The sequence below is a fragment of the Lutra lutra genome, chromosome 6 (genome assembly GCF_902655055.1).
Source record: "Lutra lutra chromosome 6, mLutLut1.2, whole genome shotgun sequence".
NCBI lineage: Eukaryota > Metazoa > Chordata > Mammalia > Carnivora > Mustelidae > Lutra > Lutra lutra.
This window is the reverse complement of record NC_062283.1, coordinates 51,417,312-51,444,928: the sequence shown is the minus strand read 5'-3', so window position 1 is coordinate 51,444,928 and position 27,617 is coordinate 51,417,312. Positions and strand designations below refer to the sequence as shown.

General features: G+C 35.7%; 1 non-coding gene across 1 annotated transcript; it reads left to right on the top strand.

Moving 5' to 3' along the window:
• The first annotated feature begins 15,565 nt into the window (after positions 1-15,565).
• LOC125103402 (U6 spliceosomal RNA) lies at positions 15,566-15,668 on the top strand. Its single transcript, XR_007128400.1, has one exon. It is a non-coding gene; the product is annotated as a U6 spliceosomal RNA (small nuclear RNA).
• The last annotated feature ends 11,949 nt before the right edge of the window (positions 15,669-27,617 follow it).

Genomic DNA, 27,617 nt, shown 5'->3' with positions numbered 1-27,617 from the left:
CTTCTCATACAACTAGTCAGTCAAATAATTATTTGTACATTGTATTTAGCACTCAAGTCATAATGGAGCCAATGAGGGCTTATCAATTTCCATATGTGTGTCACTGGCTTGAAATGAATTCTAACTGGAAGGACGTCCTGATTCTGAGTTTAAGGTGGCATCTAACCACATAATTCCTTTTTAGACCTTAAGACATAAGTTCATCTTTATAGCTCAGGATATTTTAATTTCAACAGATAGCTATTCTTCTGATCTGCTGAATAACAATGTTTCATAATTCTTACAAGTTAATTTGCTAGGAGATAAGGAGCTGTGGCTCACACTGTGCTGAATGCTAGATCGATTCTTTGCCCACACATACACAGAGATATATTTATGAAATTTATACATAATATGTAAATAATTATCCTGATTACATATACATATCAGTTTTACATCAAGTTATATTTACAAATATATTTAGATTATAATTAACCTGAATTAATTAATGAGCATGTATTTTTAGATTTAAATATTAGTTGACAATGTTAAATTTGGATCGAAAATTCACTATTTATATCATTATTATGTTCACATAAAAAGACACAAAACCTGGGACACTTGAGAGGTTCAGTTAGTTAAGCATCTGACTCTTTTTTTTTTTATTTTTTTTTTTTTAAAGATTTTATTTATTTGTCAGAGAGAGAGGAGAGCGAGCGAGCACAGGCAGACAGAATGGCAGGCAGAATGGCAGGCAGAGGCAGAGGGAGAAGCAGGCTCCCCGCCAAACAAGGAGCCCGATGTGGGACTCGATCCCAGGACGCTGGGATCATGACCTGAGCCAAAGGCAGCTGCCTAACCAACTGAGCCACCCAGGCGTCCCAAGCATCTGACTCTTGATGAGGCTCAGGTCTTGATCTCATTCTTGTGAGATTGAGCCCCACATCAGGCCCTGTGCTGAATGTGGAACCTGCTTAAGATTCTCTCGGGCGCCTGGGTGGCTCAGTGAGTTAAAGCCTCTGCCTTCAGCTCTGGTCATGATCCCAGGGTCCTGGGATTGAGCCCCACATTGGGCTCTCTGCTCGGCAGGAAGCCTTCCCGCCCCTCTCTCTCTGTCTGCCTCTCTGCCTACTTGTGATCTCTGTCTGTCAAAAAAATAAATAAAATCTTAAAAAAAAAAAAAACAAACCCTCTCTCTCTCCCCAAAAAACAAAAAAGAAGACACAAAACCTAAAATGATTAATGGTTATTAATACATGATCCATAATACTATTTAGAACTGTATTTCCTCCATAAGAGCCCAACCATAATATATCTTAATTTATTTTAATATAAGATTTCATAATTTATATACACTGAGGTAGTTTCTACTGTACCTCTATCTCAATCAACAAACTGTTCTAAACCATTAGGCTTGAGTCCTGGGAGCTAAATTAAACATGAGATTTACATGTTAATGATCACATTCTCTCTATGCTTTATTTAATTGAATACCTGATGAGGACAGAGATAACACAGTCACAAGTTTTTTCACTTGAGAAATTAGTGACTAGGACTACTTTCTCTTTTATTTAATGGTCAGGCTTTGTTATTTTGGAAGTTCTTTACAACCCTAATTATTGTATGAGTTGACTCATAAAAAAGATTCCAGTAAAATGCCTGACACATAAGAGGTCCTCAATAAATGTTAATTAGCCAACTAGTGTCCTTAGATCGTATCTTAATACATCTTAGCATTTCCCCAGATTTGTTCATTATTATCCTTGCTCTATTTCATAATATGATAAAAATCCCAAGGTGCATTTCTTTATTTCTAAATTTTTCAAAAACTCCTTTTGTTCTTTGAAGTAATCTGTGAAGAAAAATAATTTACCATTATTAGTGACTCTGACAAAAAACTGAAGCCTTCTCTTCAGAGCTCATACCAGCCCCAGAAGGAGACATGAAGCAAATAGTGACAAAATGCTACAGCAAAAATATGACAGTATCCTCTGACCTGAAAGGTCAATGAAGTTTTCTTACTTAAAAGGGTGAAGGGGAGTGATATTTATGTTGTTTCTCTGGGGATGAGGGAGGTAAAACAAACCAACCAACCAACCACCACCACCAACAAAAAGAAGCAAACAAACCAAATGAAACCATAGTAAGAACATGCAGAAAGAATGTCGCCTTCCAGACAATGCAAGCACCATGACCCACGTGGAGTCTTGAGTATGTGTCAGGGAGAGGCGGGATGAGGTTGGACAGGAAGGACGTGCTAGCCCAGGGAGGCCTGTGGTACTATGTCAAGGAGATTTAACTTTGCCTGAGAAGCAGCAGGAAAGCAGTTAAGGATTTTAAGGATGCAAACAGCATGAACAGATGTGGCTTTTAGAAACCTTGCTGTAGCTGCAGAAGCAGCATGGTGTTTTCATTTAATAAAACCCCTTCAAAGAGCAAAGGAGGGTGGTTTTAAGAGCTGTATCATTAGGGGTAAGGCATATGATAGCTATCACTAACGCAACACATCAAGGTACTGCTCTTTACATAGGGTGGAGGGAGGGAGACTTGGATTAGTGCACTAATGACAACGATCTCCCCTCTCCATAAATGAAAAGATTACATGGAAAACAATTATGTTCAACTAATACAATTTGTTTCTGTGATGTCATCTCTCTGGGCTGCAGTAAGAATTGATTCTGTTCCAGGTGGAGATTAGAGTAGCAAGCTGGACTGATAAAATCTAGAACAGTCTACCACTGAGGAAAAGAACATGGAATTAGAGGAAAGGTTGATTATTTCTCTTGTTTGGGGACAGAGGATAGGGGGTGGGTGATCTGCCTGTAACTGGTAGTGTTTAATATCTTTGTTTATAAATATTTGAGTGATTACCTATTACTTTTTTATATTGCAAAAATTTTGTTGGAGTTAATTGCTTGAAAAAACAATAACTTTTATGTATTCAATGCACATCATTGGGGCGGAAGTGTGATGTGGCCAAAAATATAAAGCAATATACAAAAGGAGAGGAAACAAACTATAAATAAAGGAAAAATGTAGAAGAATTTCACAGATTACCAAGGCCATCGAGAGCCTCACATAAAGACCTTAATGGAGTAATTCACGCCGGTAGTTTAACATGCGTCTGTTTTCCTGAAATGTGTGGGTAAAAATATGGAAAAACTTAAATATTTAATTCCCCTTACATTAGCATTCCTGGCCTATTCAGAGAGGCAAATTTATTTTTAACCTCAGATTCTAATGGCAAAACTATCATAAGCCCCTACACTTACTCTTTATCTTCATTCATAATGATCCTGTAGCATAGGAACTATTGTAGTCCCATTTTATAGATAAGGAAACTAAGTAACTGATCACACTCACTAGGAAATGGTGGAGTTATGTCAAGGTCCAGAGAACAATTTGTAACCATGGAAAATTTAAAGGAGACTAAAATGATAAGTGGGTCCTGGGTATCATTAACTGCCAAAGCTGAGTGCTTTCTGGGAGAAAACCATTGTGTTACACGGAGCGGAAGTTTTACAAAATGAGATCAAAATTCGGTTTGATGTAATGCAGAGTAATGTGTCAAACATATCAGAAATATTATTTACCAGTGACCTAGTAAGAATGATTTTGACCCAAGTCATTATTTGAAGAAAAAATTGGAAGAGACTGTTTCCAGCCAAATATTCTTTACTCCCTGGAGACCTTTCATGTGCCAATACCACGACAGATGGTGAAGAATTTGTCATGGGAAAACTGACCTAAAAGTTTAAATAAGATTCACAACCTTATTCTTATTTGTAGATGCTTTTCAGCTACTGCATTTGGATTTAGAAAACTATGATTCCAAGGAGAATCATGGTCTTTGCTTTAGTATTTTCTGTAATGTTAAAATCTACTAAAATTTGCTGATTCTTTTAAATAAAATGAATCTTCAGTGCTTGACATTGTCCTGCATCACAAATTCTTTTTTTTTAACATTTTATTTATTTATTTGAGAGAAGAGAGAGACAGTGAGAGAGAGCATGAGCGAGGAGAAGGTCAGAGGGAGAAGCAGACTCCCCGTGGAGCTGGGAGCCTGATGCGGGACTTGATTCCAGGACTCCAGGATCATGACCTGAGCTGAAGGCAGTCGCTTAACCAACTGAGCCACCCAGGCGCCCTGCATCACAAATTCTTAAGGAATGGAACGAGGTTCTATTGCTTTATCTTGTGAACTTGAAAGTATTGCCATTCAAAGTAGCCAAATCCTTGGGGGATATTTTATTACTTTTAAGAAGTCTCCAGGAAATAGTATGTGGCCATCATTTGTTCTTTCTTACACCACCCATGTGGAATATCTAGCGACCTGAGGTTTTATTCTCATATTCTTTATTCACTGCTTATATTAAGCAACTTTCTTAAAAAGATAGAAAATTACAACCTACTCTAAAGCTTTCCACTTATTTTCTTTGCTCTGTATGCTCATTCTTATATTAAAAGATTAATATATTAAAATAAATGTTAATAATGTTATTAAAGATAATGAGTAAATGTTGCTGAGGTAAAGATGAAAGGAGGTGGGAAGGAAAGTTGAAGATGAACCATGCCTTTTTGTTTGGGTAACTAGGTGACAGTGGTGTCATTAAGACAAAGAGGAAATTGAAGAGGAAGAGTCTATCTGGGGGGCAGTGTGGCAGAAAGACAATAAGGTAACTGGTACAGTGCGGAGTGTATCCTCTCAGAGACAGTCCTGTGAGGGCTAAGACCCAGGCTCTGGAACCATGTTGCTTTCATTGAGATCTTGCCTCCCACATTTTAAAAATGTGTGTGCTGTCACAAAAATTATCAAGGCTCCCTGTCTTTCCATTGTATCCTCTATAAAATGGAGATAATAATTATGCCTGTCAGAATTATTGTCAGGACTATATGAATGAATTCAATTAAAGTACTTAAGAAGGACAATAGCACAGACCAAGCACTCAAGAACACTGAGTGGACATTGAAAACCATTTCTAAATCTGGATTAGGGGCGCCTGGGTGGCTCAGTGGGTTAAGCCTCTGCCTTCGGCTCAGGGCATGATCTCAGGGTCCTGGGATTGAGCCCCGCATTGGGCTCTCTGCTCGGCGGGGAGCCTGCTTCCTCCCGCGCCCCCCTGCCAGCCTCTCTGCCTACTTGTGATCTCTCTTTCTGTCAAATAAATAAATAAAATATTTTTTAAAAATCTGGATTTAGCAGAAAAGAGAAGGTCAAGATGGAAGACAGAAGCCACAACTGCAGTAAGTACAGGCTGAAAAATTGCCTAAGGAGACAGTAGCCCTTATTACAAGATTTGGCTTCAAATGTCACATTCAGGAGTTACTTTATACTTTCATTTTCTCAATGCCTTTTTTCTTCAATTTTTTCTTTTTCTCTTTCTTTCTTCTTCTTCTTCTTCTTCTTCTTCTTCTTCTTCTTCTTCTTCTTCTTCTTCTTCTTCTTCTTCTTCTTTTAATCACACTGGGTAGCTACACAAGAAAGTATGGAAAGAGGTTGCCTGCAAAAATTTCAGAAGGAAAAGGAAAAGTGGCTAGAAATTTTTTGAACAAAACAAAAGGAAACTCATGTGATTGCATCCTTCAGAGGACTAAGCAGAGCCCCCTGACTTGTCCGTAGGAATGACAGTTTTTCAACCTTCAAGAGTGAAGGGGGGTTGGAAGGCAGTGCCAGGCAGAGGGGCATTTGGGGGGCGGGGCGGTGGAAATGAATAGGCTATAACATTAGCAGAGTTGATACCTGTGTGGGAAACACAACCTCAGAGGGGTTGATACCACGTGAAGCTACAAATCTCTGGAGCAGGGCAAAAACCCAGGATGATTTTTGATGAGTCAGGAGAAAGTATTCTATTCAAACCCGAAACAGAAAACAGGATTTGATTAAGTATGGAGATGTCTGCTTTGCAGTTATCTAGATCCTCCTGGTCCTCAGCCGTCAACCTGAGTATTCAGAACTAGTCAAAACTCTGTACGCTTTTTTCTTGGATTTTGCATACAGAAGGTATTTAATATATGTTGGGAAATTACACTCTTCTTGTCCGGATCCTAGAGGTAGCCTCCAACTTTTGTCAGCCTCTATTTATGACCTTCCTTCAAACCACTGCCATTTCTTTTTCCATAACACAGATCTGATCTTGCCACTTTCCTATGTGACGACTAACAGTTGCACTTCATTTCTGGGCTCTTGGAAGTCTTTGCAATTCCCTGAAATTTTGTGTCAAATTGTGTGGGTGTGTGCTTTTTTCTGGGTCCCTAGCTCCATCAAATTGCTTAGTAGAGCAAATATGTCTTTATATTCTGTTCCAGTCACACACCCAGCCTTATCCGCAGCTTTGACCACAGGACCTATAACATACACATTATAGATGAGAGGTTTTCAAATGTTAATGTGCTTAAGCATCACCAGGTTGTGGTGGGACAGGGAGTCGGGGAGGGGAGGTGGAAGTGTTGAAAATGAGAATTCTGATTCAATTAGGTCTGGGGTGTGAAGGTTTCTCATTTCTGAAAAACTCCCAAGTGATAATGGTGATGCTGGTTCATGGAACAAATGAGGAGGAAGCTATATTATTAATTGTGCCACATTAAAAAAAAAAAACACATCTCTCTCTCTCTCTCTCTCACACACACACACACACACACACACACACACACACACACGTTTGCACTCACATCTTTCTTCCTAAAGGATTATCACCTATACAAAGCACAAAACCCATGCATATCCTTCTAACTTTACACAAGCTATTTCCTTTTTCCTTCTCTGCTAACAGTCTTTCTCATCAACTGATAAACTCCTGCCCCTTACATTTAACACATAAGAGATATTGATCCCATTCCCATTGAGCAAAATCTTATAACATGACATAAATATTAGCAAAAAGAGAAGTGTATGTTTCTTGTACCATTCTCCTTTAAGAAAAATTTGTAGAATAAGTTTAACAGTCATGCTGAGACAAGAAGGCATCAAAACAGTCAGGAAAGGAAAGACGAAATTGAGATATAGTTGGAGCTTATATTGACTCACCTTTATGTCAGTGTGAACACTTCATCCTGATTGGGAGCTCCAAGTCCCTTTTTGTATGCTTCTTGGTTCTCATCAATATGGAGCCAGAAAACTTAGTAACCGGAAATTAGATGTCTAATTAAAAAAAAATCCATTGTTTCTACAGTATATATTTTTTTTATTTAACTTTTGGCTCAAAATCTCACCCATTTTCACCTGCCATATAAAATTAGAAGTCCTCTCACTATTAATTTCATCATTATCATGGATACCATTTAAGTGTGTATTATATCAGTGTGAGCACATAATATCATTTTGTTCCTTAAACTCTTTGCATTTCTTATTAAATTATGAATATGGGATACTATTAAATAATTGCATAAGTATGAATTTCTCTGCTACTAAAGATGCAGCAGTGTTTGTATGTTTGACAAGCATTAAAAATCAAAAATTTTAAATGAAAAATGTGAATAAGAAAACCTTGCCTTCTCCAAGTAAAATCTGGGTCATAAGCGTGTTTGCTTAAAGTGTTTCTCAGTGGTTGAAGTTGCATTTTGCAATATATATATATATAATATTATATTATATAATTTTCTGAAGTTATAGAATTGTATACATGTAGAGTTGGGTAATGAATGAGGGCTTCTCATCCATTGTCCTCATTTCATAGATGAGGCAACCAGAGTCCCAAGAGAATTTACCAGCTCTTACCATGAGCTATTTGCTAACATGGAACAGTTGAGAGAGCCTGGTTTCCTATCTTTTAGTCCAGGTTCCCCCCACCACTTCTCTGCTGACACAGACCTATATGAATAAGACCATTCAGATCCTTAGGATATTGTTTATTATTACCCCTATGATAGCAAATTCTGTAATGTTTTTGCCTCAACAAAGATGTGTCTAACAAACTGAGATAAGTTCTTGAATTGCATTGAACCTTTATTTCTCCATCTGAAAAATGATGAAAATGCCTTTCCCACAAATAAATGTGAAAGTAAATAATGAGATATATGGATTCCCACATGTATATATTCAAAGGAAAATAGCCAGGAAGATCTCTAGGCATGGTGGATAATTAGAATGTGGGTTTGGAGCCCAATAAACTGAAGATTGCCTTCTGCACTGGTGCTTGTGAATTGTGAGATGCAGGACAAGTTTCTTACTTGTTTCGTTGCGTGCTTACAATGCCTGGCACCTTAGGAGTGCTCAGTAAAGATGTGCTTTAGGCTGATGATAAGTAGCTGCCTTAAAAATTATTCAGTTGTTTGATTCTTAGAATCTCAAACATCTATATGATTTGATGAATGGAAAAATATTCACAAATGATTTTATTCATTCAAAAACAATAAACATAATCATAAATTAGTGCATGGTGGGGTAATAGGTATTCTGGTGATTAAAGAAAGATCTTGAAGGAGAGTGTTACTGCCATCAATCATATTTTTAATTTAATTAACATATGATTAGGTACAGTTTTACTTGCACTATAAACCTAACCTTGAACAAATCTTCCAAACTCTTGATAAATCTGTTTATTTGATTTTTAAATTCAGCTTTTAAATCCTAATAATTCTGATAAATGTAGACTAGTTACATGTTTTAAATTACTTAAGATGCATTATGAGCTAGTGAAATAATTCTTAATAAGACTAAATTTTATACCATACCCCAGAATAAATTTCTATTTACAAAAATTATAACAATGTAAATGATATCTTAATATATTTATATTAATAATTACCAAATGATCCCTTATAGATGTAATTATACCAAAGAGCTTAATCTGACCATTTTTTTTTGGTATATCTTCCAAACATTCCTTTGTGGAATTTTTTTTCCTTTGTGGATTTTTATTTATTTTATTATTTTTTTAAAGATTTTATTTATTTATTTGACAGAGATCACAAGCAGGCAGAGAGGCAGGCAGAGAGAGAGAGAGAGAGAAAGCAGGCTCCCTGCTAAGCAGAGAGCCCGATGTGGGGCTTGATCCCAGGACCCTGGGATCATGATCTGAGCCGAAGGCAGAGGCTTTAACCCTCTGAGCCACCCAGGCGCCCCTCCTTTGTGGATTTTTAAAAGAAAACTAATGGTGTAATCAACACCATTATAGCTAGAAAAATTAACATTTTGGAAACATATTAATAAAAATTCACCTAACTGAAAATGTAGTGCTTTCTGTTTGGTCATGTTATGACAGATTACTTGAAGGTTTTTTTATCCATTCCCTCTCCTATGAAAATAATCAGAACAGATTTTGAGACCTAATATTGGAACATACTATTAACATTCCAAAAACATTTTTTTCATAATAATGCAAATGGAATTGAAATTTCAGAGTCTCATTTTGAGCCACCATTAGACATCATTAACCACCCTAAAAAATGTATTGTATCTAGCAAAGCAATTTAATGACTAATTCAAGCTATATCATACACCATAGAAGAGCTAATTTTTGCCAAATTTTACACAATGGAAAATTCTGTGCCATTTCTTTACATCTGCAAGCCTGTTTTGCCTGAAAGATATCAAAGAAGAGGGAACAGTAGGAATTGCTAATTTGTAATACTATGTTGTGCAGTGATTACACCACTGTGCTTTTTTCCCCTCCTGATCCTCCTTGGTTTGTGGACAGGACCAAGAATGGCAGCAAACTGGTGTAAATATAACTTCATGGGCACAAAACCTTCTACTTATGCCAGTAAGACAATTATTAGTTATGCAAGAGTGAGTGACAAGAGTTATAATAAAAACATGGTCAAATTTATTGTTTCTTATGGATATTATGTTTTCATTTTAGATTATGAGAAAAAGAAGTCTTGTTTCAATGTAGGTCTACAGATTTAAATATTTTATTTATTTAAAGGTTTTATTTATTTGAGAGAGAGAGAGACAGAGAGAGCACAAGTGAGGGGAGCAGCAGAGGGAGAGGGAGAAGCAGACTTCCCACTGAGCAGGCGATGCCTGGCTCAATCCTAGGACCCAGGGATCCTGACCCGAGTCAAAAGCAGATGCTTAATCAGCTGAACCACTGAGGTGCGCATAAACATTAAATATATTTGAGCTTAAACAGCAGATATAAAAATATTAGTAAGTAAACACTTTTACTGGTTTTAGTAATTGAACCTCAAGTCATTAACAAATTAGATTTAATAAATTACGTGTTGATTTAACACAGAGGCAGATAACCACAGAATGCAGGAATTGACTTCAAGTCACAGCCTCATTACTTACGAGTTGGGTGAACTCAGGCAAGCTTCTTGACTTCTCTAAACCACAGCAGACTTGGTTTTAAAGTACTGTTACTAAAAATAACCACCTGATACTATTAGACTAAACAACAGTGTTCATTAGTGGCATTAGCACAATGTTGATCACAAAGTAACATCTTAATTATTAGTAATTTTATTACATCATCACCATCATTATTATATTGCTATTATTATTTTAAAGTTAAGGGGGAAGTATTTTGCTTTTCTTTTCCAAAACAGTTCTAAATATGTATTAGTGAAGCATTAGATTACTGGGCACAAGTTAATTTCATTTAACCGTTAAAGTTTCTCTTGGAATTTTTTTATCATTTTTCATCTTCAGTCAGACATCTCACCACATCTTAACCCTTGACTATTGCAATAGTTATTTATTGGTTTCTTAGTTTCACTGACAATTCCCTTACCTCTACACAACTACCAAAACGATCTCTTAAAAGAAAAATAAGACATAATTTTTAAACTAATTTTGTCCAGTTTTGACCTGCAAAGTACATCTATAAGCCCTGGAAAAGATGCAAAAGGCAGTCAAAGGATAACTAAAAATGGAAAAGAAGGCAAACTGGTTAAGAACCTCAGCAGGAGAGAAACAAGATACGGCATTAACTGAACATCTTACTACCCTCCACCCAAGAGAAGAAAATAACAGAGGCCAGCATGTCCAAGAGCCCAAACTAGCAACACAAAGTGATCCAGGGAGGCCCATTGTCTTCGGATCAAACAAGAATCCTGCCAACAAAACCAGGTAAGCCCACCACCACTGTCAAGGGGAATCAATCTGGAGCCATGGTAGGAATGAACACCTAGGGTCAATGATCTCCTTTTCCATGAGAAAGAGATTATCCTCCCATACCGAGAGACACCAAGTGACCAGGCTTTCTACCACAACAAGCTGCCTGGCCTGAGGTGTGATTTTGGTCCTCAGAGGCCAGAGACGTCCTTTCTCCACCTAGATGCACTAGATGACCCACTAAGAGGAAACTCCTTTTGTCCCACCAGGCAAGGACAGCAAGGCGTCCCAGCCCCACCAAATAAACTAAGCAGACCAAACTAATAAGATAAAATCTCTGAAAATTAAACTGCCTTTGGAATCACAGTCAGCAAAGATAGCATGGAACTGCAGACTAAACCTGAATAGAAGGACTGCATACTATAATAAAATGTTTAAGTAATTTAAGTAAGACCTAGAATCCCTAAAATTATATCCAAAATGTCCAGGATACAATAGAAAACAACTCTTCACAGCAAGAACCAGGAATATTGTGACTTGAATCGGAAAAGACAATCAAATAGTGCCAACACAAATTAATCAGAAGTTGGAATTGTATAACAAGGGTTTTAATGCAGTCATACTAAAATTCTTCTAGAAGTGTTACAAACATTCTTTAAAAAAAAAAGATTTTATTTATTTATTTGACAGAAAGGGAGAGAGAGAGAGACAGCAAGAGAAGGAACACAAACAGGGGGAGTGGGAAACAGGAAGCCCAATGCAGGGCTCAATCCCAGAACCCTGGGATCATGACCTGAGCTGAAGGCAGATGCTTAAGGACTGAGCCACCCAGGTATCCCATTACAAACATTCTTGAAACAAAAGAAAAAGTAAAAAATCTCAGCAAAGCACTAGAAGTAATAAAAAGAACTGAATGTAAATAACATAACTGAAAGATCCAATAATGAAAATGAAAACTTGCTGGATGGGTCAACATTAGAGTAGAGATGACAGAGGGCAGAATCAGTGAGTTTGAAGATAATCAATAGACTTTGCCTAATCTCTACAACAGGGAGATCATAGAATAGAAGAAAGATAGAAATTACAGAAAGAGAGAAGGAGAAAAGGAGTCTTAGGGATCTGAGGGGAAATAACAAAAGATTCATCATTTGTATCATTATAATCCTAAAAGGAAACAAACATTGGGGCTAAAATAGCATTTAAAGAAATAATGGCTGAAACATCCCAAATTTGGTGAAAGATATAAGCCTATGAATTCAAGAGGCTGAGTAAACCCAAAGTAGGATTAGCCCTAAAAACATCCATGTCACAACACATCATAATTAAACTTGTAATATCTAAAGACAAAGAAGAAGTCTTGAAAGCAGTCAGAGGGAAGTGATACATTCTCTAGAGTGGAAGTTCAACTCAAATGGTGGTAGATTATTTGTCTCAAACCATGGAGGCCAGGATAAAGTGGCACATCATTTTCAAGTACTGAAAAGAAAGAAACTATCAACTATGAATGCTACATCTGGTGAAACTATATTTCAGGATGAAGAGAAATAAAAACTTTCTCAGGTATAAGGAAAGGAAAAGAATCTTTGCTAACAGACCTACCCTTAACTGGCTACAGGAAGTCCATCAAACAGAAGGAAAATGATAAAGGAGGGAATTTCTGAGCATCAGGGGAAGACAGAACAGAAGAAAAACAGAGATATACATACATACAATTGATTATACTTTTTTTGAGTTTTATGAATCCCATTTGATGATTGAAACAAAAATTAAAATACTACCAAATAGTCAAGAAAATGATGTTTGCAGGTAGGGAAAATAGAAGAATCTAATTGGAAGTTAAGTTTGAATACTTAACTTGAAGTGGTAAAATATTGATAAAAGTAACTATGACAAGACACATATGCATATTACCTAAAGCAAATACTAGAGAAAACACTAAAATACCTAGAGCAAACACTAAAAAAGCAATATAAACAGGCATACTCAAAAACCCTATAAATAAATCAAGATGAAAAATTTAAAAATATCAGTTATCCGCAGGAAAGAAAAGAAAACAGAAATAAGAAATACAAAATGAGAAATGGAATAAACAGCAAAAAAAACCCGACAGGCTTACATATAATAATGATCATATTATATGCACTAACATGTGAATAATTACCATAAATGTAAATGATCTAAATATAACAATCAAAATGCAGAGATTAGAAGAATGGAGAAAAAGAAACACAATCCATCTATATATTGTTTAAAAAGAAACACATCAAATTGTATAACATAGGTTGAAAGTAAAAGGATAAAAAGAGATATGCCACATAAATGTTAATTTTAAAAAAAGAGGAGTGGGTATATTTATATCAGATAAAGTTGACTTCAGAGAAAGAAAATTAGAGACAAAGACATTGCATAATGTGAAAAACCAATCCACCAAGAAGACATAATAATCCTAAACTAGTACCAAAAAGCAGAGCCTCAAAAGGCATTGAGCAAATACCAATAAGAGTTGAAAGAAAAACAAACAAATCTGCAACTGTAGTTGAAGACCTAAACACCTCCCTCTCAGTCTGATATGACTGCTAGACAGAAAATCAACAAGTGTTTAAGAAAGAGCTAAATAACATCATTAAACAACAGAATCTAATAGACCATTTTTTAACACTCTACCTTAAAACATCAGAATATACATTCATTTTTCAAGTGCCCATGGAATATTTACCCAGATATATCATATCCCGGGCCATCACACAATCTCAACAAACTTAGAAGAATTTAAATAATAAAATGTATGTCTTTAAGAAATTAAAAATTAATAACAAAGATAGCAAAAAAATCTTACACACTAGGAAATTTTACAACACACTTCTAAAAATTCATAAGCCAAAGAAGTCTTAAAGTGGTTATGTAATATGTAAAACTGAATGAAAATGAAAATATGATGTATAAAAATAAGAGGGATATAACTGAAATGGTGCTGAGAAGTAAGTTTGTAACAATAAATGCTTACGTTTATTGTATTTCTTACAAAAAAGAAGAAATATCTCAAATTAAAAATCCTACCTCAAGAAACTGGAAATAGAAGAGCAAGATAAATTCAAAGAGAATAAGTGAAGATGAAAGCAGAAGTCAATAAAGTGTATACAGAAAAACAATAGAGAACATCAGTGAAACAAAATATAGTTCTTTGAAAAATCAGTAAAACTGATAAGCCTCTAGCTAGTGTGACCAAAATGAAGAGAGAAGATACAAGTTACCAATACCCGGAATGAAATAGAAAATATCATGGATAATAAGGAAATGGAATGAACACTTTTTTACTTATAAATTTGACAACTTAGAAGAAAGAGACCAATTCCTCAAAAAACATAAACTAAGCTTACCTATATGAAGCCAATATGAATAGCCCTATAACCATTAAAGAAATTGAATTTTTAATTAAAAATCTCCTAAGAAAAAAAAACTCTAGGCCCAGCTCGTTTCATTGGAGAATTCTATCAGATTACTTACAGAGAAATTCATGACTTTATACAACCTCTTCTAGACAATGAAAGGGGAAGAAATACTTCCAAACTCATTTTATGAGGCCTTTACTACCCTGATACTGACCAGTACAAAGACAATTTAAAAAAAAAAAAGAAAGAAAGAAAAAGAAACTGCAGGTCAATATATGTCATGAGCTTAAAAACAAACATTGCTAACAAAATATTAGTACACTGAATCCAGCAATGTATTAAAAAGAACTAGTTAGCATGACCAAATGAGTTTTATTTCAAGTATGCAAGACTGGTTCAACATTTGAAATTCAATCAGAGAAAGCCACCATATCAACAGGCTAGAAGACAAGTCATATGATCATATCAACTGCCACAGAAAAAGCATTTGACAAAATCCAACACCAATTCATAGTAGAAATTCTTAGCAAGGTAAGAATAGAAGGAATCATCTCAACCTGTTTAAAAAAAAAATACAGGAACTATACAGCTAACATCATACTCAATAGTGAACACTTCACCCTAAAAATTCATACTGTGCAAAAATACCCATTCTCATAACTCATTCAATATAGTACTGAAAGTTCTAGCCACTGCAACAAAGAAAGAAAAATAAATAAATGGCATACAGATCAAACAAAAAATAAAATAAAAATTCCCTTATTTGCAGATGGCATGATTATCTTTGTAGAAAACCCAAGACACCCATAAAATAGTTCCTAGAATTAATACATGAGTTTGTCAAGATTGCAGAATACAAGAACACACAAAACTCAATCACATTACTATGTAACAATGAGCCTGAGGACACCAAACTTAAAAATACAATAAATCAATGCAAATAAAATAAAGTAAAATAAAATAAATAAAATAAAACATAGTAAAGGACCTATACATGGAAACTTACCACAAAAACACATTTTTTGGGAAGAAATCAAAGAAGGCTTAAATCAATGGAGACAATCCAATTAGAAAATAAGCAAAAGAGATGAACAACATTTCACTTAAGAGGACATACAGATGTTGTATAAACAAATGAGAAGTTATTCCACATCATTAGCCATTAGGGAAATGCAAATTTAAACCACAATGAGAGTTCTTGCTTTGGCAGCATATATAGTAAAATTGGAATGGTATAGAGGAGATTAGTATGGCTTCTGCCAAAGGAAGGTACACCATTTTGTGAAGTGTTCTATATTTTGATTTCTTTTTCTAATGCTTACAGATTGAAAAAATTGACAATCCAATAAGCAAAGTAACTTACCCAATTGAGGGCCACTCCAGCTTCAAACGCTTAATTCCTCACAAAAAGAAAACAAGCAAAAAAATCACCCAAATTGAACCAAAACAAAAAACATGAGATATCCCTAAGCACCTATCAGAATATCTATACTTAAAAATAGTGACAACACTTAACACTGGTGAGGACGTCATGAAACAGGATCATTCATACACTCCTGGTAGGAATCATAATAGTGCAGTCACTTTGGAAACATTTTTGCAGTTTCTTTAAAAACTAAACATGAAACAGACATATAACCCTGCCAATGCACTCTAAGGCCATTTACTCCAGAGAAATAAAAATTATATTCACACAATAACTTGTACATGGATTTTCACTTAGTACTTTAATTGTAATAGCAAAAAACTGATCAGCACAGATGTTCTTCAACTGCAGAAGCTTTAACAAACTGAGGTGCATCTATATCGTGAAATACTACTCAGCAATAGAAATTAACAAACTGTTAATACAGGCAAAAACTTGCATGAATCTGCAGGAAATTATGCTGAGGGGAAAAGCAATCCCAAATGGATACATAGCATATAATTTTTATTTATATAACATTTTTAAATGACATAATATGAGAAATAGAGGAAAGATTAGTGATTCTCAGAGGTAACAACTAGGATTGGTGGTGGCTGGGGGAAGGCAGAGGTGTGTGAGGGACATGAGTGTGCTTCTATATGGGCAACCCAAGGGATCTATATGGTGTTCAGTATCATGACTATGGTGGTGGTGGATACACGAACCCACACAGAGGATAAAACTCGATAGAACTAAATCCACATACATGCACACACACATATAAATACAAGTAAATCTGGAGAAATCAGAGCAATACTAGTGATTGTATCAATGTCAATATCTTGAGCACCTGGGTGGCTCAGTTGGTTAATCAACTGCCTTTGGCTCAGATCATGATCCTGGAGTCCCAGGATCAAGTCCCACATTGGGCTCTCAGCTCCATGGGGAGTCTACTTCTCCCTCTGACCTTCTCATAGTTAAAAAAAAAAAAAAATGTACACCGAAATTAAAACCATAGTGAAAATATGATTACAAGAAGATGGCTGAAGTAGCAGGAAACATCTATTGCTTAGGAAATGAAAATCTGCGATATATTTTTATTTTTAAATCTCTCCTTTGTGTTTGTGCGATGACATTGTAATAGATAAAATTTGGAGACAGCTGAAAAGAATACCTGTTACATTTCCATATATTGATTTAAGTAAAATAAGTACTATAGGGACACCAGGGTGGCTCAGTCAGTTAAGCGTCTGCCTTTGCCTTAGGTCATGATCCCCAGGTCCTGGAATAACCCAGTATGTTATATTTTTAAATGTCTGAACCATCAAGACATGTTGTCAAGGTATTTCTTACCTCTTCAACTGATTTGACTCACTCTTGATGCTCAGAATATTTTGTTTTCAATGTATTGAAAAGTGTATTCTATATTTATTATTTATTTTGAACATGTTCATGTTTCTCATGAGCAGAATATAAAGGACATTTTAGGAATTACTAAAGGCATTGCAAAAGTGATTTGAATACTATTCAAATTTATTTCCACTTTGTTAGTATCAAAGACCCAATTATTAATTGCTATGATTTGTTTATTAGATTTTTAGTACACTTTTACCCCTTTAATTTTATTTAACTTTTTAAAGTATCTTCACATTTAAAACTATAGGAATACAAAGATCCAAATTATCATCTCCAACACAGGATAATTCTTAACCTTTTAGCAGTTCAAATTTTGTATTGAGGCCATAATTATTTTGGCATATCAATTAAATATACTGCATAATACTTTATTTTCTATTTCATTTTTTTAAAGATTTTATTTATTTATTTGACAGACAGAGATCACAAGTAGGCAGAGAGGCAGGCAGAGAGAGAGGAAGGGAAGCAGGCTCCTCGCTGAGCAGAGAGCCTGATATGGGGCTCATCCCAGGACCCTGGGATCATGACCTGAGTGGAAAGCAGAGGCTTTAACCCACTGAGCCACCCAGACGCCCCTTATTTATTTCTATTTTCTATTATGACCAAGCCCAAAATAAATTTCTGAGCTTTTTGTTGTTGTTTATTTTTTATTTTTTATTTAATTTTTTTCAGTTTAGGAGTCTCAGCACCAAACAGAGCCCTGGTTTAAAAAGAAATATCCACAAACAAACAAACAAATCCACGAAAAATGAGCACCAACAAACTACCCTCACAGTAGGAAATAGTAAAATAGCAGAGGTAAAAGTCGACCTTAAAATACTTATGTTTGGCACACCTGGGTGGCTTAATTGGTTAAGCGTCTGCCTTTGGCTCACCTCATGATCCCAGGGTCCTGGAATGGACCCCACATCATGCTCCCTGCTCAGCAAGAAGTCTGTTTCTTCCTCTCTCTCTGCTCCTCTCCCCAAGCTGGTACTCTCTCTCTCAAATAAATAAATAATAAAATAAAATCCTTGTAGTCTTTATGATTTGTTTGACTTCAAATTTGATTTTTTTTAATTTTCATGGACACTGATTTAATATACAAACTTTTAAATACTTTATTAACCAGGACAGAAAACTCAGATTAGAAGGTAAAATTAACACCATTCACTCTATCATCCCAGTAATTCAGTGTCCATCTACTGTGGTGACAGTTTAATTATAAAAAGGTCTGTTAAAATATTTATATATAAAAAATTTGGAGAGACTAATAAAATTTAAACTATAAGTATCTGATGTGATATCTATATGTGATATCTATATTTTATGATTAATTATAGAAAATAATTACTGTGTGTATTTTTTTTAAGATTTTATTTATTTGTTTGAGAGAAAGACAGAGTGCAAGAGTGGGGAGGAGGAGCAGAGAGAGAGAGAGAAGCAGACTCCCTGCTGAACATGGAGCCTGAAAACGAGAACACAGGGCTCAATCTCAGGACCCCAAGATCATGATCCTAGTCAAAGATAGACATTTAACCAACTGAGCCACCCAGGTGTCCTTATGTGTGTGTTTTTTGTGTGTGGGGTTGTATCAATTTTTTAGATCAATTACTCAACCAAAGTCACCTTTACCAAAAAGAAAAAAAAAGTTATGTTCCAGATTATTTATTTAAAGCAATATTTGAGGGGTGCCTGGGTGGCTCAGTTGAAGGGCAGACTTCATCTGTTGAAGGACAAACTCTTAATTTTTGGTTCAGGTCATGATTTTGGAGTTGTGGGATGGAGTCCCACATGGTTCCAAACTCAGCACGGAATCTGCTTGAGTTTCTCTCCCTCTGCCCCTCCCCCCACACACTCTCTCTTGCTCTCACTCTCTCTCAAATAAATAAATAAATCTTAAAAAAAATAAAGCAACATTTGGTATAGCAAAATTCCAATATTTCTCTAGATGGGATTTTCTGGGAAGTTCACTGTGATGTACAGAGCATTTTACTTATTCTGGAAATCATTATATTTAGGTCAACCCACTTGTGAAATTTGTACTTACTATCTTTTTAATTAATTTGATGATATTAGGTATATATAATGAATAATATAATTATATAAAAATTATATAATGCATATTATATATTATAATATACACGTACACAAACATACACTGACTGCAGGTGGGTCAGAGCCCTTTCCTTCCATGACCATACCTGATTCTTCTAACAGCCACATGCAATAGGTGCTACAAAAGGTATTGTACCTGCTCAGTCCATGAAGGAATAAAAGAAGGGAAACTTTCAATCACTTGCCCAGGTTTACTAGTTAGTCATTGTCAGAATTAAACCCAGGGAATGTGGTTACAAGTGGAATGTTTTTTCATGACACCAGCTCCAGAGATGAAAGAGCAATGAAATCTTTGCAGGTGAAGTTTAAAGTCAGAAAGCTGCTCATAATTTTCATTCACCTTGCAAACAGGAGGATATATTTACTATGATTACTCTTAATGTATATACATGTAAATGAGTTGTAAATAATATCAGCAAGCATCAAATGCTCTCCTTTTCTCAGTGGGGTGGACATTCAACAAGATAATATCCTGTATTGGTGCTAACCAGATGCATTTTTTGGTGAATATTATGTCAGTGACCTTCCTTACAGAAGATTTTCTATTGTCATTATGACTGCCTGGGCATTCGTTTTCAAGAACAGTGTTATTAGAAGCCTTCAGGATAAATGCCATTGGAAAAAGATCAACTCTGAAGTGACATACTCTGATGTTATAAGAATCCTTGAGTCGTGTTGAGTCACCCCCCCTTAGAGATCAGTTCCTCCATGATCAGGAAGATAGTGGTACACATAGATGAAACCTTCTGAAAAGTCAACTTGTTGAATCTTTACTTAACCTCTTTCATGTCAAAGGCAGCGGGCAGCACTTTATAATGGGCCTGATTCAGAATAATTTTTCAAATCCCTAATTTTTCATGAAACCAGCTGTTTTCAGCAATTGGTATCTTAAGAGCATCTTTTTTAAGGGCTACACTATGCTACTGGGTTATATCATTGTTAGTTCCTACCCTGGCTATTCTTACACTATGGGCACATGAGCAACTTTTTGTTTATATTTGAGTCCTGCTAGGTCATTTTGCCTTTGTGACTCATATATAAAGATGTTAACTTATACCACTGAACAGTTGAATAAAAACAGGATGACCCCCCAATAAACCTGAACTTATCCTCAGGAGTGAGGAGATTAGTCCCTTTTTATCTTCTGTTAGAACAGAGAGAAAACACTGAAGCAGCCTTGATTAGCCTTACTGATAAACAAAAAGCAGCAGCACCCACAGTGGACTCTCCAGCAGCATTCCATGGCAGCCCCCAGTGCTGTCTTTTAACTGACCAGTCTTACTCCTTCATGCCTGTCATGCCTGTCCTGTCAATCCCAGGCCTGGAAAATTCCAACCGGTGTTTCTTTGACTTTTGCTTTAGCTCCTGACCAGTATTAGATCTAATGCAGAAATGACAGGCCAAACTTCAACTGGGTCTTTCTTTTCCACTTTCAGGAATCACCTGGTAATTCTTTAGTGAAGACACCATAGTGATTGCACAGACTTTCTTTCACCTCAAGTCTTCTACTCCCTCATGTTAACCCTTTGTCTCAGCTAATGCCTTTAAAATCCATCTGCAGCGAGCTCCCATGTTTCTCTTACTTCTAGCCCAATGTACTTCTTTGTCTCCATAGATATTCATTTTTTCCCTCCAAAAAAAAAGAAAGATTCCACTTCTTGACTTGTGGCAAATACTGATTTTATTTTTCTCTCACTTCTTAAATAACTTGTATTGTCACTACTCTTCCCATTTCCATTAACAAAGTTCCTTTTAGCTTAAATCTCCTCTAGCTGATTTACAACTCTGAAAACCCTCACTTAATAGGTAACTGTTTAGTTGCCTATCTTATTGCATTATAAATGCCTTAAATGTCTAGACAAGAGAGCTTATTACAGGACCTGGGCCAAAGATCTGAAGTCACACAGATAAGTATAAGAACTTGTACCCCCAATGTTATCATTTCTAAATCTCAGTATTTTCAATATTAAAGAAGCCACCCAGTGCCTTGATTAATTTATCATTTTTAACAATCCTTTAGTTTGGACTAGGTGTGTTCATTTCAACTATTGGATTGTAAAATCTTTGAGAATATGAGCCAGTTTTTTCTTTTTTTTCCTTCTCTTCTTTTTCTTGGTCTTTCTTCTTCTTCTCAGTCTCCATTGTTCATAATAGGTATTACATAAATGCTCAATAAACTATGAATTGACCTCCAAATGTTTTAAAAGTTAAACTGCAGAGTGTGGCTGCTGACCAGGAGAAAATGATTCTCACAGGAGTAAGCCCTGAACCCCGTATGGTTATCAGCTGGTGGGGTTCTTTTCTCCTGAGCGGAAGAAAGAACTCCCAGTCATGTATGAATAAACTACAAAATAGATCGTCTAGTAGTGACTGAACCATGTTGTCTCAGTGAAGCATTAAAACCACAAATGCAGTTTAATATCTCAATGGATAGAAATCTTTATTCATAAGAATGCAATCCAGGAAATATCCTAGCATTGCTTTACTACCCCTTTGCTTATCATTCATTGATTGGGTCTAGAACATAGGGTGAGATGTCATTTATAAGCACTTGACGTACATCTGTCAAGGACAAAAAAATACATGAAAGAAGATGATGAAATGATTTGGGGTTGGTGCCAGTGCTAAGGGAGTTTATTACCAGAGTCAATACATCACTTCTCTTTATCTTTAGAGAATGTGGATCACATTCCAGTTCACAGAGAGGTGCAACAAATAATAGATCTTCCAAAGTGGGAAATTTTTGCACAGGAAAGTGACAAAAGGCTTAAACTAATAGTCCCCTAGAAATACTGCCACGTTACTGCTATAAAATGTAGTGAACAGAGCAGATACTAAGAACATAAGAACCTGTTGATAATTTTCTCAGCTCTGTTTGGAAATTTAAAAGTAAAATATCCAAAACAAACACATAACAAGAGGACCTAAATTCTAACACTTACTAGTCCGTTTCTAGCATGCAGTGAACCATAGAGACTCCAGCAGCTGAATAATTTGGAATGGACTGCTTTCCTGCTCTGCCAACATGGATCTTGTTAGTGTGGCTATTCACAATGATGGGGAATATATTCTTTTGCTCAGTGCATGTTTTTAAATAGTTGCTGTATGCCAGACTGTAAACTATGTCCTAGAGATACAGTCAAACAAAATAGTATCTGTGACCTTGAAGACTTACAATAAAGTAGATTAAGAGGACTTTCTTGAATTTCAGAATTAAATGCCAAACATAAATATACATTAAAAATCGTGTCTGTTTCTGATTATCCATATTACCATTTTCCTCCATTGGTGCAGAAAACTTATTAGACAGATTGAGGAAGAGAAAATCAGTTAGATGTAAAGCTAAATAGTATTAGATAAAACTTAAAATCATTAACATATTTATGAATTTATTCATTATTTAAAATATCTGTCTTTCCAGGAAATACATCATGTACTGTAAACAGTGGAATTTCCTCACCTATTAGTCAAATGCACTCAATTCAATGAGAAAATATGCCATTGTTTCTTCATGCATATCAATCAATCAATGAAAAGGTTTTATAGGTACCTACGTATAATGTAGGTAAAACTTTGACATTCTCTTTCTCCATTGGTACCATTGGAGGTATTCTAATTTTCCAAACAGAAAATTACTAGAATTTAACCTTTTCTTGGAATGTCAGCCATCTCCAAACAAAGATAGCGTAAGGTCTAGATAAGGCCACATTGTTATCATAATTTCATTATCTTATAAGTAAAATGATAGTCCCTTCAGCATTAAATTATTACCTTATACGATTTACCCTCAGCAGACTCTAAATCAGCAATAAAACTTTTCATGTATTCAAGGTTTTTGCTGAAAGTCTTAAGGATGCTGGATCCATCTTACCTTGAAAAACTTAAATATGAAACTAGAGGTTAGGAAGTGATGAGTGTCAGCATAGTCATGTGATAGCATGTCATGGACCAGTAACTGAGCTTTGGTACTTATGACTCAGACTAGTGACCCACAATGAATCAGGCAGGCAGGGCTATTTCTAAGTTACTCGCTCAGAAGCTCTTTTCTTCATTGTTGGATGTTCCTGAAGAATATGCATCTCCTATGTATTACACACACATCACATTAATGAGGTTCACTGTTTTAAAATTTATGTTATTAAGAGAATTTAATATTGATGGATGATTGGGTTTGAGAGACTGTATTTTTTGAATATATATAATAAATGAAATTAATAATATTAGTCCTAGAAAAATTGATGTGCCTTCCTTAAAATTGCAGATAACAATAAAAGTAAAATTGGCTTATAAGAAGATGTAAAGTTAATTTGAGTTGGAATGTGCCAATTATATTCATTGGAATATTAATAGATAAAACTAATATAATGAATATTCATTATATTCACTGGATATATGTTATTCATCAATGGATCATAGGAACCTATGATGGTAAATTTAATACTTGGCAATGCTTATTTCGTTCAAGCACTTCATTGACCTCAAATGCAGAATCAAATCCTCTCTAAGTATAGACTTCTTGTTCTAATTTACCAACAGATTTAAATTTATTATTTATTCAAAGAAACTATCTTGACTATAAAGATTACATTTAGGAGCGCCTGGGTGGCTCAGTGGGTTAAGCCTCTGCCTTCTGCTCAGGTCATGATCTCAGGGTCTTGGGATCGAGCCCCACATCAGACTCCTTGCTCAACAGGGAGCCTGCTTCCCCCTCTCTCTCTGCCTGTCTCTCTGCCTGCCTATTCGTGATCTCTCTCTCTCTCTGTCAAATTAATAAAACCTTAAAAAAAAAAAAAGATTACATTTAAGTTCTTCTAATTCCGCTATATTTAAGTAACTTTTTTTTTTTAAAGATTTTATTTATTTATTTGACAGACAGTGAGAGAGGGAACACAAGCAGGGGGAGTGGGAGAGGGAAAGCAGGCTCCCCGAGGAGCAGGGAGTCTGATGTGGGGTTTAATCCCAGGACTCTGGGATCATGATCTGAGAGGAAGGCAGCTGCTTAACAACTGAGCCACCCAGGTGCCCCCTTTTAAGTACTTCTAATTCTGCTATTCTCATGGTCTTTCTGTAGGACTGTTTTGGGGACGGAAAATTTGCCACCCCAAAATGTGTCTCTTTGGCATGTGGATTATTTTAGGCTAATTTTTAAAAGATTTTATTTATGTATTTGAGAGAGAAAGAAAAAACATGCATAAGTGGGTGGAGAGGCAGAGGGAGAACGAGAGAGAGAGAGAAACTGAAGCAGACTATGCCCTGAATGCCTGAGCAAGGAGCCCCATGAGAGTTCCATCTTACCACCCTGAGATCATGCTCTGAGCTAAAACCAATAGCTGGAGTCAACTGACTGAGCCACCTAGGCATCCCTAGAGTGATTATTTTTAAAAATATAGAGTTTCAGGGAAAAAACTTTGACTTTTCCCCAACTGCCTAAAAGAATTTAGATAGAGAACTTGCTCCAGCAAGGGAGGTATCACCATAGATAACTCTCACTTCTCAGTCTCCATTGTTCATAATAGGTATTACATAAATGCTTTTTTTTTTTTAAGATTTTATTTTTATTTATTTGACAGACAGAGATCACAAGTAGGCAGAAAGAGAGAGAGAGGAGGAAGCAGGCTCCCCGCTGAGCAGAGAGCCCGATGTGGTGCTCGATCCCAGGATTCCAGGATCACAACCCAAGCCGAAGGCAGAGGCCTCAACCCACTGAGCCACCCAGGCACCCCGACCACAACTTTTAATAAAGAGCTGAACTCTGAGTAAACATGACACAGAACTACAATTGCATGGCCTGGTATATAGGACACTATGTAGAGAAGGTAAGACTGCCAGAAGCCCCATAAAACTTGGCCATTGCAAGCAGGAAGTTAATATGGAGATGATGGGAGAAGAAAGAACCCGATTGTTCAGAAAAGTTATGAAAACTTCTTAGGAAGTTGCCTAAGAATTATGGCCAACTAACATTTCACCCATTTGTGTCAAATTCTCATTTTCTAAAGGGTGTAGATATCGTCTGGATCCAATCCCTTAATTAGAACAGGTGTAATTAAATTCCAGCAAAGAAAGGAAGACACCAGTTGAATAGAAATAGGTGTAAATTGACTTCAAGTAGCAAATTTCATAGTATCCCTAGGGCTCTTACAGGCTTTTAAAGTAGTCTTGAGTTTTGTATAGCTAAACTTAATATGTAAGTATTCCCATGAAGCTGATATCCTCCAAATTATTAGCTTACAAATTAAACATAAACAATATGAAATACGGCAAAGTCAAATAATAACACAAGTCAGTGCATGATTTGGGACCAATCAGGTCATAGAATTAAGGCAAGTGGGTATTACAGCAGTAGGCAGACTAAGAACTACGGCCTAATTCCACTCCTTACTGGCTTTACCATAGTGGGAAATTTGCCTCATCTATTTGCTTCTCAGTTTCCTCATTGGTAAAACAGCTAAAATAAAAGCTACCCGTGGGATTAAAGATGTATATGAATTTGCCTAGTACAGTGCTTAATAAAATGGTAAATGATTACTGTTGTCATTGCTGCTATAACTGCCACTATGGACAATAAATGCAACAAGGGTTTAAAGAAAGTATAAGGCTCTGTGAACTTTAGCACCCTGGGAGAATTTCACTGTAGAGACAGTTTGTGCCAGTATTTGAATGTTGAGTAAGTTATGTACAGGCAGAAAGGATTCTGTGAGTGGGAAGAGACTTCATTCTATTAAAGGGGATGGTGTAACTGCGTTGTGCAGACAGAAATATCCCTGACAGGATTTAAAGAGATAATGAGTAGACTGATCTAATAAGGAATCCATTTTAGGGAGATATGGGTAATAAAGGAGGAAAGGTAAACTTGGGACCTGATTATATGATCTTAAATATCTACCAACCCTTGGGCTCTTCTCTGTGAATAACTGATAATGGGCTGGGTTATGATTAATGGACCAGTGTCAACCAGATGAGAGGTGTGTGGTCATAATCTACAGAGCTGTTCTCATCGCTGACATTTTAAACAAGTTATCAAAGACTTAGCCTTCATAATTAGAGAGAGACTCTCTCTGGAGCAAGAGAATTGAGAGTTACATTCTATTCTTCACTGAGCAGACCATAGTTGAAGTAGGGGAGCACATCCATAAAAGAATTAACATAATAATTAATAATTAAGAAACTTCTAATTAATAATTAAAAAACCTTTGTCATGGAAAGATGGAAAATTTGGGGTATTGTCAATGAAGCTCATAGATATTTTTTGAGAGCTGAGTAAAGGTTTGCCTTCTCCTCCTCCTCCTTTTTCTTCTTCCTCTTCTTCTGATTATATAGCAAAATGCAAGGGATTCCAGATTTCAGAATAAATGTAGTCCCAAAAATAAAAGGAGAAGAATTCAAAGTATTTATAATAAAACATATTATATATATTATGTTTACTATATTTATTATATATAATATTATGTATAAATATAAATTTATATTTATATGTAATATAAATATATATCATATAAAATCTATATAACATAAATATTATATTTTATATTTACTATAGCTTATTATATTGTGTATTATAACACTTCTGCTCTGTATTCACCCTTCAAATTATTACTTAAAGTAAAAAATTCCAGCTGGATTCTGTTCCAGTCCTTTTTATATAGGCCAGGCATTCCTGTGTCTGATAAAAAGAAAAAGGAATTGTCTGGCTTGTATAATGATCTGAGGCTCTCTGAGTCTGTTTGTAAACTATGTCTTTCAGGAATGCAAGTCATTTAGAAGTGTAAATCTTTCTGAGCTATAGAATGTGACAAGTTCTATGTCCAACCAGGGATGGGCTAAGCTAACAGCAGACCACCAGTTTTACTTTTTTTTTTTTTTTTAATTCTCTGTGTTTAGCTAGGGGGAAAGAATCCTCAGGAAGACCATGTTAGCAAATGTTCAAGAAATCAGGCTGTCATGTGAAAAAAGATAAACTTATTTGCAGTGTCACAAGGTAGGCCAATTCTAGTTTTAGATAAGAAATATTTTATAGAATTGGCTGAAAATAGCTTAGCTGGTTTCATGAAAATGGAAATATTCAAGCCAAATGTGGATGATCAGTTGTTTGTGAGGCTAGAAGAAGCTATCAATTAATTCAGTGATTTTCATTCTGTCTTCATATCAGCATCACTTGAAGGTTTTTTAGAGCTACATTGACACCAGACCCCTTCCTCAGACCAATTCATTAAAACCTCTGGTAGTTAAGCCTATGGGCACTGACATTTTCATTAAGCAGCAGGGTTGTGAATAACTACATCAGCTAAGGTAACTGCAGGTTGTTCCACAGCATCTATCCTATCTGTAACATTAA